General features: G+C 39.0%; 1 protein-coding gene across 1 annotated transcript in view; it reads left to right on the top strand.

The window, feature by feature from the left end:
• Positions 1–14,404, top strand: part of LOC134212138 (thyrostimulin alpha-2 subunit-like) — a 125,668-nt gene that overhangs the window by 66,660 nt on the left and 44,604 nt on the right. The window lies entirely within an intron of this gene.

The raw sequence follows: 14,404 nt of genomic DNA, 5'->3' as shown, positions 1-14,404 counted from the left end.
GGACATGTACTATACACATGTGGAAGTATTGGCTTGAGAAATGGATTGCGAGTGATTTGACTATGCGTCCAATTTGGGAATCTCGAGCTCGTTCAGTAGCCACTAGGTTGCAAAGGCCGACGGAGGTCCTTCGTAGCTTAGTTGGTTAAAGCACCAGTCTAGCGTACTGTAGGGTCATGGGTTCGAGTCCCATCGAAGGGAAAGTGGTTACCTCCAATACATTTTCCAAATCAATATCTTCCACATAACGTACATATTCACATATGAGTTTTCATAACATTGTAAATTAACGTCGGTTTAGGCCCGATGCCCACGTAGCGTCTTTTCAACGCTGTGTGCACACGGCGTTAAAAGGACGCATGTGTGCATCGGGAAAAAGCGGTTGTCGTGATCTCACGTCCGTCTGTCAACGCAACCGTTTCAAAACTGACTTGATTCGTACTCACTCTTTGCATACACGCTCAAGTACGAATACTCAATTCCATTCATTCAAACCTATTCAGACAACTCCCAAAATGAGCTGCATACATTTTTGTTCTACATCATACAATCTCTACATTCACCTTCTCCTCTACTCTTGTCAATTTCCTCAATCTTAAGGACGTGCTACCTACTTTTTGAGATGGGTTTACCAGGTTCAAAACATCATTCCAGCATCAAAACCATAAACTATAGAAATTTTTCTTACACACCCATATTTAAACACTCCGACTATCAATCTATCTAACTATCAAACTATCAATAACTAACAGTTGCCGATTTTTGTTCTTCCTTCTTTGGTTGAGTGTTCCAGGCTCAAAACATCCTTTCAGCATCAAAATCCCAAAATATTAAACTTTTTGAAACATATTTACACATTTTGACTCTTGTTAACTAACAGTTGCTGATTTTGGTTATGCTTTCTTGGGTTGAGTGTTCCAGACTCAAAACATCCTTTCAGCATCAAAATCAGAAAATATTAAACTTTTTCTAACATATTTACATATTTTGACTCTTGTTAACTAACAGTTGCCGATTTTGGTTATGCCTTCTTGGGTTGAGTGTTCCAGGCTCAAAACATCCTTTCAGCATCAAAATCAGAAAACATTAAACTTTTTCTAACATATTTACACATTCTGACTCTTGTTAACTAACAGTTGCCGATTTTGGTTATGCCTTCTTTGGTCGAGTGTTCCAGGCTCAAAACATCCTTTCAGCATCAAAATCAGAAAACATTAAACTTTCTCAAACCTATTTACACATTCTGACTCTTGATGACTAACAGTTGCCGATTTTGGTTATGCCTTCTTGGGTTGAGTTCCAGGCTCAAAACATCCTTTCAGCATCAAAATCAGAAAATATTAAACTTTTTCTGACATATTAACATATTTTGACTCTTGTTAACTAACAGTTGCCGATTTTGGTTATGCCTTCTTGGTTGAGTGTTCCAGGCTCAAAACATCCTTTCAGCATCAAAATCAGAAAATATTGAACTTTTTTCTAACATATTTACACATTCTGACTCTTGATGACTAACAGTTGCCGATTTTGGTTATGCCTTCTTGGGTTGAGTGTTAAAAGCTCAAAACATCCTTTCAGCATCAAAATCAGAAAATATTAAACTTTTTCTAACATCCCTTGTCATAAGACGAGTTAATACAATCCCATTGAATTCCACCACTTAATTGTATCTTGACAGATACGTATTTCGACCTCAACAGTAAGGCCGTCTTCAGTGTCTCGTACTTGACTCGACTTAGATCAGATCGACAAAATTAGAAAATATTAAACTTTTTCTAACATATTTACATATTTTGACTCTTGACGACTAGCAGTTGCCGATTCTGGTTATGCCTTCTTGGGTTGAGTGTTAAAGGCTCAAAACATCCTTTCAGCATTAAAATCAGAAAATATTGAACTTTTTTCTAACATATTTACACATTCTGACTCTTGATGACTAACAGTTGCCGATTTTGGTTATGCCTTCTTGGGTTGAGTGTTCCAGGCTCAAAACATCCTTTCAGCATCAAAATCAGAAAACATTAAACTTTTTCTAACATATTTACACATTCCTGACTCTTGATGACTAACAGTTGCCGATTTTGGTTATGCCTTTTTGGGTTGAGTGTTCCAGGCTCAAAACATCCTTTCAGCATCAAAATCAGAAAATATTAAACTTTTTCTAACATATTAACATATTTTGACTCTTGTTAACTAACAGTTGCCGATTTTGGTTATGCCTTCTTGGGTTGAGTGTTCCAGGCTCAAAACATCCTTTCAGCATCAAAATCAGAAAACATTAAACTTTTTCTAACATATTTACACATTCTGACTCTTGACGACTAGCAGTTGCCGATTTTGGTTATGCCTTCTTGGATTGAGTGTTCCAGGCTCAAAACATCCTTTCAGCATCAAAATCAGAAAATATTAAACTTTTTCTAACATGTTTACACATTCTGACTCTTGACGACTAGCAGTTGCCGATTTTGGTTATGCCTTCTTGGGTTGAGTGTTCCAGGCTCAATACATCCTTTCAGCATCAAAATCAGAAAACATTAAACTTTTTCTAACATATTTACACATTCTAACTCTTGTTAACTAACAGTTGCCGATTTTGGTTATGCCTTCTTGGGTTGAGTGTTCCAGGCTCAAAACATCCTTTCAGCATCAAAATCAGAAAATATTGAACTTTTTTCTAACATATTTACACATTCTGACTCTTGATGACTAACAGTTGCCGATTTTGGTTATGCCTTCTTGGGTTGAGTGTTCCAGGTTCAAAACATCCTTTCAGCATCAAAATCAGAAAATATTAAACTTTTTCTAACATATTTACATATTTTGACTCTTGACGACTAGCAGTTGCCGATTTTGGTTATGCCTTCTTGGGTTGAGTGTTCCAGGCTCAAAACATCCTTTCAGCATCAAAATCAGAAAATATTAAACTTTTTCTAACATATTTACATATTTGGACTCTTGATGACTAACAGTTGCCGATTTTGGTTATGCCTTCTTGGGTTGAGTGTTCCAGGCTCAAAACATCCTTTCAGCATCAAAATCAGAAAATATTAAACTTTTTCTAACATATTTACACATTTTAACTCTCGATAGCTTACACACTTAAAATAGATTTCGCTGTTCGGTAATTTTTTTGACGAAAAACTTCGGTAAACATGAAAAATAACAGTCCGTTCGGCTAACAAAATTAAATTTACCGGATTTCGGTAAAGTTTTACCGAACAAACTGTAATTCCAAAATGATTTGACAGACTTCGGTAATTAAAATTACAGTTCGTTCTGTAAAATCGATTCATCGCCGTACATTGTAAAATAAATACCGAAAAAACTGCAAAACAAATTCTGTGTTACAGTACTCCGGTAAATCGTTGAACGGCGGTTGAACTGTCAAACTGTCATATTCATTTATGTTTAATCAGAATTTGTATGCAGCTAGCTGCTGTTTCAAAGCTGTACGAAAAGGTTAATAATTTTTCATTGAGTTCATCACGGAAAAACCCAAATGTGGAAATGAGAAATGATAACAGGTATGTTACGGTCATAATCAAGTTATTTGTATTTCACAGCATTAATTTTATTTCAGCTTCCTCCCTTGGCAACAAATTACTGTGAAATTTAGTCATCTTGCACCGGAATAATTATAAAAATTCATTGGAATTGGATTTACGTTCATCGTTCGTAGCTAAGTAATGCTGGTACACCAGTTGCTTCGCATACTAAAGCTGAACCTGATTTTCTCTAAATCCAATTTTGCTAAAAAAGGACAATTAAATAAAGAAGTCATGCGTTTAAAGTGCAAGCGTATTTTATTTAATAACAATTAATACACTACTAAACATCCACACATATTTATTGGCAAAAATCCATAGATTTAACTTATAATGTATATCAGCGCACACATAACCATTCTCCAAGTGAACTACTAATAAAATATATATCTAAATAAACTTTACGTGTTGTCTCGAATTAGCAATTATTTAATTTATGTGTGGTTCAATATCGATTATATTAGGGTGAAGCTATTGCAAAAATTTATAGCGGCTACACATATATCTTATATAGATATTGTTGGCAGTGTAGCATCAGTTTTATTTTTCCCATTCAAAGCGAAAAAACAACCGAAATGTACGGTAATTCTGTTTTTCGAATTACCGAACTATACGGTACTTTTTTGACAGATCATCAAAAACTAAAACTACCGAACGATCAGTAATCTTTTCATTTACCGAACTGATTACCGAACGTTCAGCTGTTGAAAGTTCGGTAAAAAATTACCGTACACTGCAAAATATTCTAAGTGTGTACACTCCATAGTTGCCTTTTTTGACTTGAGTTTTCAAGGCATAATGCTTCAAACCATGTATTTAAAACTGACTCTGTTCCAACTCCAACTCTTTTTTTTTTTTTTTTACTCAACTAGGTACGATGGCATATCCAGCCATCGACCAACCCACTCCAGAGTTGGATTTTTTTAACTCAACTAAGTCCGATGGCATATCCAGCCACCGACCAACCCACTCCAGAGTTGGATTTTCTTGACCCAACTAGGTCCGATGGCATATCCAGCCACCGACCAACCCACTCCAGAGTTGGATTTTCTTGACCCAACTAGGTCCGATGGCATATCCAGCCACCGACCAACCCACTCCAGAGTTGGATTTTCTTGACCCAACTAGGTCCGATGGAATATCCAGCCACCGACCAACCCACTCCAAAGTTGGATTTTCTTGACCCAACTAGGTCCGATGGCATATCCAGCCATCGACCAACCCACTCCAGAGTTGGATTTTCTTGACCCAACTAGGTCCGATGGCATATCCAGCCACCGACCAACCCACTCCAGAGTTGGATTTTCTTGACCCAACTAGGTCCGATGGCATATCCAGCCACCGACCAACCCACTCCAGAGTTGGATTTTCTTGACCCAACTAGGTCCGATGGCATATCCAGCCACCGACCAACCCACTCCAGAGTTGGATTTTCTTGACCCAACTAGGTCCGATGGCATATCCAGCCACCGACCAACCCACTCCAGAGTTGGATTTTCTTGACCCATCTAGGTCCGATGGCATATCCAGCCACCGACCAACTCACTCCAGAGTTGGATTTTCTTGACCCAACTAGGTCCGATGGCATATCCAGCCACCGACCAACCCACTCCAGAGTTGGATTTTCTTGACCCAACTAGGTCCGATGGCATATCCAGCCATCGACCAACCCACTCTAGAGTTGGAGTTTCTTGCTATAAAATTACCAATAAAGTTAGTTTTTTTAATATCAATAGTCTTTCAATTTTCTTAATCGTACAAAATCAGCTTTCATTTTAAATAACTCACATATTTCAAACGCAATACTATGTTGTCAGAATCAGCATAATATGTACAATGCAAGTAATTTATAACAATGTTCATAATTTTGTGTGTTTTTCGTATACGGTAAGGGTTCCTTTTAATTCTACTTGCGTATTTGTTGTTTGTATAACAATTGCAACGCAAAACCAACTTACCATCAACATAATTCTTATGTGCTTTATCCATCAAAATATAGTTTTCATTCCAAATCAACAATAACTCTATACACCTCATTCTAAATATATCTAACAATTTCGAAGAAACGCCCAAATTTGTTTGGAACTCCCACTATTTCACCGTAAACAATCTAGCAACATCCAACGAATAAGAAACATCACATACAATCACTTATCCTTGCGTATTATTTTTGGCCCCGCGACACTTCCACCATACAACTTAAAACACGGCGACACGAGTCAACCCTAGTCCGAGCCGTCATGCACATGCAAACATTTTTTTTTTTTTAATAACACTGAGGTTAAAATAAAACGTGCACACTTGTGCTCGAACCGGAACAAAACAAAAACTGACCCCGATAATACGACAGGAAACACAGGCCGAGCAAAACCTTTCATCTAAGAATGGGAACGAATAGTCCGACTACCGTCCGCGACATTGTCGTGATCTCACGTCCGTCTGTCAACGCAACCGTTTCAAAACTGACTTGATTCGTACTCACTCTTTGCATACACGCTCAAGTACGAATACTCAATTCCATTCATTCAAACCTATTCAGACAACTCCCAAAATGAGCTGCATACATTTTTGTTCTACATCATACAATCTCTACAGCGGTAACGCAGCGTCGCCGCACCGCTGCACACCTGCGTTTTTTCAGGGTTTCTGTAGGGTCATGGGTTCAAGTCCCATCGAAAGGAAAGTGGTTACTTACCTCCAATACATTTTCCAAATCCATATCTTCCACATAACGTACATATTCACATATGAGTTTTCATAACATAAGATTTAAGTTACGTTTTTACTCCATTGACTCCACCCAAAATGAACAAAAGGTGGGTCATCTAAAAGCAAATCGTTCATACTCTTCCGACCATCATTCATTAGTACCAACAAGAATAGTAAGAACTAGAGCACAGTGTGGTAGATCTTACTCCGTAATGCACCATGAAAAGGTGTCTGCCCAGCATTACGGGAAAGGGTCAACAGATACTACGTAAGACACTCCTACCTCAGCATGTGTGTCAATACACAAACTTCCGCCATACCTCGGGGTGACCAACGACACTCCTTCCTCAGCACATGCCGATCACTCACTCTTTTGCCGAAGCAGACTACGTGCTCTCTCCGTGCACCACTTGTGTTCACTGTACAAGTGGATTCAACCCACTACCACCCTGCCGCCGAAGCAGCTTCTCCAAATGTTGCTCGCCCCATGTTAATTTTATTTGAGTGCTCACCCTAACACTCCACTGGCATGCCTCGAGGTGTAGCCAGGGTGTAGCTATTCGCGAAGTCGAAGCAAATTCTGCTCTTCCTTCCTATGGGAAACCCCATTGCTATCTGTCAGAGTTTGAGTGAAACATGGCCGCCATCTCCTCCTCTCTGTTGCTCTACTGTAAAAACCCATAAAGAACTGTCATTGTTTTTGTGAAGAATTTTGCTTCGACTTCGTGAATAGCGGTATGTATAGGGACCAATCAACGATACTACGCTACGACACTTCTGCCTCAGCATGCGCCAGGTCAACACTCAAACTTCTGCCGTGCTTCGAGGTGACAATAGTGGTGACGCACTGTGACACTCCTGCATCAACACAAGCAGATCACTCGCTCTCTGCTGAAGCAGCACCATCTTCATTCGCGTGCTTGTGTAAAAGTTTGTACTGGTCAATTGGAAGTATGTCATTATGCCCCCGTTGCGCGGTGCTAGTGTGCTGATAAATATGGTTAAAATTGTTTGTGTCGTGTTTTACTTCTTAGCGCTAGTGTTCATTCCGAATTGCTCCTAGGCTCGCTCCTAGGTGGCAGCACTACATTGTTTATGCCAACGCCATCACTTAGTGAGATTAAGTTTATATGTCGGGCAGCCTGCGTTGGCGGCGCTGAGGTGCGATTCAAATCTTTACACACGTTTTTAACGAAATTTTGTTCGAGCATCCATGTCTGTTCTCTGCAGAGTGATTAAACTGCGCCCAAAACTATCCGTCATCAACAATGTTCGGTACCGACGACCGCCGCGGTATGGCCTAGAGCGACTGAAGCAACCGGATGTCGCCACTGCATACGCGCAGCATCTCGAGGCAGCGTTGCCGGAAGACGGTGAGCTCGATGGGGCCCCTCTTGAGGACTTCTGGAATACAGTCAAAGAAGCCATTAACGACGCAGCGGAGAACAACGTCGGGTACATAAGACGAAGTTGAAGGAATGATTGGTTCGACGAGGAGTGCAGACAGATTCTGGTGGAGAAGGACGCAGCTCGGGCGGTCGCGCTGCAGCAAGGTACCCGGCAGAACGTGGAACGTTATGGACGGAAGCGGAGAAAGCAGACACGCCTTTTTCAAGAGAAGAAACGCCGCCTGGAAGAAGCGGAGTGCGAGAAGATGGAACAGCTGTGCCATTCTCAAGAAACACGCAAGTTCTATTAGAAGCTCAACGCATCCCGCAAAGGCTTCGTGCCGCGAAGCCTGCCGAAATGTGCAGGGATAAAGATGGGAGTATCTTGACGGACGAACGTGTGGTGATCGAAAGGTAAAAGCAGCACTACGAGGAACATTTGAATGGCGCTGAGAGTACAGGCAATGAAAGTCAAAGCAGCGAAAGAGATAACTACGTCAGCCAACCAGACCCCACCTTTAGGGAAGTTAAGATGACATCCAACAGCTAAAGACCAATAAAGCAGCTGGTAAGGATGGTCTCGGAGCTGAGCTCATCAAGATGGGCCCGGAAAAGCTAGCCACTTACATGCACTAACTGATAGTCCGAATCTGGGAAGCTGAACAGCTACCGGAGGAGTAGAAGGAAGGGGTCATATGTCCCATCTATAAGAAAGGCGACAAGCTGGAGTGTGAGAACTTTCGAGCGATCATCATCCCTAATGCCGCCTACAAAGTGACATACCAGATCATCTTTCGTAGTATGTCAGCAGTAGTGAATGAGTTTGTGAGAAGTTATCAAGCCGGCTTCGTTGACGACCGCTCGACAACGAACCAGATCTTTCCTGTTTAGCAAATCCTTCAAAAATGCCATGAATACCAGGTCCCAACGCATCATCTGTTCATTGATTTCAAGGCAGCATACGATAGTATTGCTCGCATAGAGTTATGGAAAATTATTGACGAGAACAGCTACCCTGGGAAGGTTACCACGAGGCTTACCAGACTGTTCAAAGCAACGGTGGATGGTGTGCAAAACTGTGTGAAGATTTCGGGCGAACACTCCAGTTCGTTCGTATCGCGCCGGGGACTAACCCAGCAAACCACATATCGTATAACAAACAGCAAATGAAGTCGCATTTGCGTCCATCAAAAATCTAAATCGCATTGCATTTTAAACTTTGTCAGAATATTATCGATTTTTTTTGTAATGAATGCATCGTGTACGATACTACTTACCGTAGTGAAAATCAATCGTAATTGTGTGAATAAAAACTCGTAATGACTTATATTCCTTGCAATATCCTATATCAGTGCGAATGAATGTCTATGAGAACCGTAATACAATCGAAACCACTTTTTTTCTTATATTTTAATGTGTAATCGTAATACAGTTCATATTATGTCGGTTAAAATCGTAAAAAAAACTCGTATGTACCTATATCGCTTCCACTTTGGTACGTATGTATATAGCCAATCTGTACATTATATACGATTAAGACGATCCCCACCAGTGCGTAAATAAAGCCAAAATAGCAACCTCTATCATGACGTGAACTCGCACCGGTCGTTGGTAAACGGGTTTGGGAAATGTAAACGCAACCTTCGGTGAATAGCGAGTTGGCAAATTTGGCGACCCGCTCCAACCGTTGCCAAACCATCACACGGAAATATAAAGTAACCCATAAATAAAAAATCTGCCGTCTGCTGTAAAATTGTTCGGGTACTCATCATCAAAACCATTGTGATGGAGGTCAGTTTAGTTTGGATTTCAACTGATTGGCGGCGCTAGTGCATATGAAATAACCTGATAGGTTAGATATCTCGAAATCTGGAATTATTAGAATATTGGCGTCTTCTACAAAGTTGTTCGGGTGGTCAAAACCATCATGACGAAAACAAGTTTAATTTGAAATACAACCGCTAGTGAATTGGAAATAACCTAAAAGGTTAGATATTTCAATAGTTGAAATCTTAAGAATATTGCCGTCTTCTACAAAATTGTTCGGATGATTAAAACCATCATGACGAAAGCAAGTTTAGTTAATAGTACAACCGCTTGGCGGCGCTAGTGTATTGGAAATAACCTGAAATGTCAGGTATCTCAAAATATGTGATTTTTAGAATATTGCCGCCTTCTACAAAGTTGTTCGGGTGGTCAAAACTATTATGATCAACGCAGGTTTAGATTAAGATATAACCGCTTGGTGGCGCTAGTGTATAAGAAATAACCTGCTAGGTTAGATATTTCGAAAACTGAAATTTTTAGGATATTGCCGTATTCCAAAAAGTTGTTCGGGTGGTGAAAACCATCATGATGCAAGCAAGTTTAGTTTTAAACACAATCGCTTAGCGGCGCTAGTGTATAAGAAATAAACTGATAGGTAAAATATCTCAAAATCTGGAATTTTCAGAATATTGCCGTATTCTACAAAGTAACTTGCCATAAGACGAGTTCGTACAATTCCATTTAATTCCACCACTTGGTTGTACCTTTGACAGATACTACACACTTAAATTCTGAATTTCAGCTCGGTAATATTTTTTACTGATTTAATTCGGTAAAAGAAAATTTTAACCGAGAGCTCAGTTATTTGAAGCAAGTTTACTGATTTCTGTAATTATTTTTACTGATCTCTCAGTAGTTCAAAATAAAATACAGATTTTCGGTAATCTAAATTACCGAGCAGCTCTGTTCTAAGAGAACTCCCTGTACTTGTCAAAAATATACCGATCGTTCAGTAAAACCCTCAGCGCTTCACTGAGTACCCGGTAAAATAAGTACCGAGCTTTCAGTTTAAATCACGTGCACGCTCTGACGCCATTTTCGCAAAGTGAAAACTCCGGACTCTCGATGCCTTTGAAGGAAGTTGTCGCGCAAATAATTTGTATGTTTTTCATTCTTCTTATCCAAGGTGGCCGGCGGAGTACGTATAAATAAATTGATGTTGTGCCGATACGTAGATAAACGAGGCTCAGGTTAGTTAATTCATACGCTTTATTTAGCAGATTTACCATTTTCAAATTCCAGGCAAATGACAAATGATGCAAAGTTCAGCAATTTAAGCAATGTGCTATAACCGGTGCTAATTGTATCACCTAATAATTTCCTGGGTAATTTCATCATGGATTCATCAGAAACATTTGCCATTATATGATTTATCACACTAACAAACCATTATATGTTTTATGTAATATTAGAGAAAAAATATGGTAAATAAACAAAAAAAAACGCAAATAATCTTGTTCTTCTTTATTATAGTAGCAAATACAGAAATCTAAATAGCAATGTATTCGGTATTTTTTATTACCGAAGTCAGCACAACTTTTTGACGATCACTCGGCATTTGTTTGCCGAGTGCTCAGTAATAACTGACATTTCGCCATCGGGAACTCAGAACCGAGAGCTCGGTAATTGGTAAATTTATTTTACTGAGGTGGGTACCGAGAGCTCAGCTGTTGAGAAATCGGTAATCTGATAACCGAGCCCGGTAAAAAAAATTAAGTGTGTACAGTAAGACCATCTTTAGTGTCTCATACTTGACTCGATTCGACTCAACTCGAGCGCCAATAAGTATTGCGGTTTCAAACTAAACTTCTGGTTTTGACTACACTCAGAATTTAGAATAAACGTGGAAAGTTTAAATGTTAATCATTTTTGTGATTTCTAACATTTAAACATAGCATAGTATAAAGTGTATACTATCAAACATTAAAATTAATACTAAGCCGGATTTGTGGTGGAATATTTAAAATTGTATTTCTAATGTTTGATCAAGTGTGAAGAAACACGTTTTCTGTACTGAAAACCATTATCGTTCGTTCAATTCGAGGTTCAATTCTCCTGTGGTGCATGGCGACTATATATTTCCAAACGTAAGTTATAATTCTTTAGAAAATAGGCATATTGATTTATTGAACATGAATATTTTTTTTACATATTCTGTCACCTCACGATCCGTAACAAAAAAAAAACGACAGGACGAAATCAAAATTCTGCTGTAGTTGAACCAAAAAAACGAGTTCCATCGTAACCGACGCGACGGGTAGAGATGCCACCACAATCATCACCGGATCCATTAATGGTCAGAACCCACCAAGTGGCAGAACACACCGAAGTGAAACTCAAGCCAATCTGACAAAGGTAGAAAAGAAAAGCAAGCTGAAACGGACCGCGCGGGAGCCGGATCAGAACGGGATCCAATTGAAAAACTTCTAGAGTGATATGCTGTACTAGATAGAGGTGGTTTGCGTTGGGACGGATCGGGTGTACAAGTTTGCTGTGCATCGGTGTCTGGGTAAGGAGCGATTCAACCAGGAGTTGGAACGGTGTCGTCAGTGGGGATGAGGACTGATTGTATAATTGCACCAAGAATGGCGATTGAGGAGAAAATCCTGATCAAAAACACACCGGCGCAGCATAAGATTCTCCGAAGGACGACGGGAGGTGAGGATAACCAAGAACACTACGAGAGGCTGCTTCATGGTACTTTTTTTGTGCGTGTCCGATTGTTCGCTGCTAGCTTGCGGGAACACGATTGGTATTGTGAAACCGTCGTTGCGGCATGGTTCCAGCACAGGATGATCATCATCGAAACGCCACTGCTTTCACGATCTGGTCGACGGATTTCGAATGTTTGAGAAGTTCGTCGTACTGAATTATTGCTCTGAGCGTGGACATCATCAAAAAATTTGCCGATGCAGTTCCGATATATGATATTATATAACTCAGTTATCTTCTGCTGTTGAATAAAAATTTTAATTGAAGATGAAACCTCAATTTTATTAAAGAAAACTGAAAGATTTTTTATTTATTGTTTCTGACAGTTCAAAAACAAAACTGGAATCATTAAAACGGGTTTATTCTATTTCCATATATTGGTAAGTTATACTATGCGCAAATAAGTCGAAGTTATACTATCTCCGTATTGTTCAAGTTTAAACTAATGCGGGGTCAACCAGGCGAATAGCCAGTTAGTATGACTTCTAACCTATTTAGTATAAATTTATTTCTGAGTGTACCCTTTTAAATCTTACATAATAACCAACCTAACAGATAATTCGGATAACTTTGTAGAAGATGGCCACTTTCTACACACTTAATTTTTTTCGCCGAGGCCGGCAAAATAAATTGCCGAGAATCCAACAGCTGATATCTCGTTAAAAATCTCGGTGAAAGTTTAAATTACCGATTGGTCGTAAAATGACCAATACAACCCAGCTGTCAAAATTTACCGTGCCGTTCGGTAATGCGTTGCCGAATTGATCGGTAAAGTGCTTTGCCGAAACTCAGTAAGTAAGTATTTTTTTTTATTTATTGTCAGATGAAGCAAAACAAAAATTAATATGAAAGTAGAAATATTTCAGGTCGCGTTTTTGTTGTACATATTTATTGATAATGAAACTTTATAAATGGTTACAAGTAGTATGGATATGGATTTCTATTCGCTCTGGGAGCCAGTTAGACAGCATACTCTATCCCCGTTTTTAAAATTTATCACTATAGGCCACATTCAAGCAAAATGAAATAATTTTCTGTGCATCTTTTCTTCTGTTTTAAAGTTAAATTCTGTACCATGCTGTAACGTTGAGGACGGGATCAGGGGGTGCTGCCCAAATGGTAATTTTTCGTATATAGATTCTTGATTTTTCCAATGATTTTCAACTTGTTTGTTTTGGGGGGGGAAGCAATTTCCATCGATTATGGTGCATCTGTTGCATCTTTGGTGTGAAGTACAGCTGAAGCTAAAAATAATACAAATATAAAATTCATTACTTTCAACACCGAAGTCAACATAAATTTTAGTATGAATATTGAGCGTGTACGGAGAAGAAATTCGAGTCTGAATGAATGCTTACCAGAAAAGTTAAAGATTCGGTTTTTTTCTTTGTTTCATGCTGCTTCACGTGTTTTAACAGGGACAGAGCACACTATAGGTTTTATACATTTGACAGATGTGTTTGCCGAAATTCAGCTAAATTCCCTACTACCGATCACTATGGCAAACTTGACTGCCGAGTTTCAGTAAATTGTGTAAACGTCATATATATTAACGAAATATCAGTTATTAAAAGCTTTTACAGTCATATTCGTCAATTTATTTTACCGAGAAAAAAATTGTCGATTAAGTGTGTAACTCTAACGGATTTAGAAATATTTAACCTAACAGGTTATTTATCATACACTAGCGCCACTATACGTATGAATTCCAAACTAAACTAAACTAGTCTCCATCATATATGTTATGGCTACCCGAACAACTTTGTAGAAGACAAAATCATTATAAGTCTTATAGATCTCGAGATATCCACCTCACTAAATTATTGCATATAAGCTAGCGCCACCTAGCAGATGTGTGTCTAGCTAATCTGATAATCACAAAATGCATTACGCACATATTTATACATATTACAAAAGTTGGAGCGCGTTCTGAAAGATTTGAAAATAAATAATATTTTTTTTCCTGATTTTATTTATTTCCGTGTTTGCCTCAATAGCAACCGGATATTCACCACCGGTGCGAAGCATGATTGCACTTCAACAACCTTGATAGAAACAACCGGTGCGAGAACAAGTGCATAAATAAAATATGAACGCATTTCGTTCCTATACTAGACACTCATTTGGATACACATCGGTGGGGATCGTCTAAGTTGATTCATATATAATAACCTATATCAAGAGTTATACTAATGACACACTGGTGGTATTCGTACCATGGTA

Source organism: Armigeres subalbatus, chromosome 2 (assembly GCF_024139115.2).
Source record: "Armigeres subalbatus isolate Guangzhou_Male chromosome 2, GZ_Asu_2, whole genome shotgun sequence".
NCBI lineage: Eukaryota > Metazoa > Arthropoda > Insecta > Diptera > Culicidae > Armigeres > Armigeres subalbatus.
Note: the sequence above shows the minus strand (reverse complement) of the source record. Positions and strands in the feature narration are given on the sequence as shown.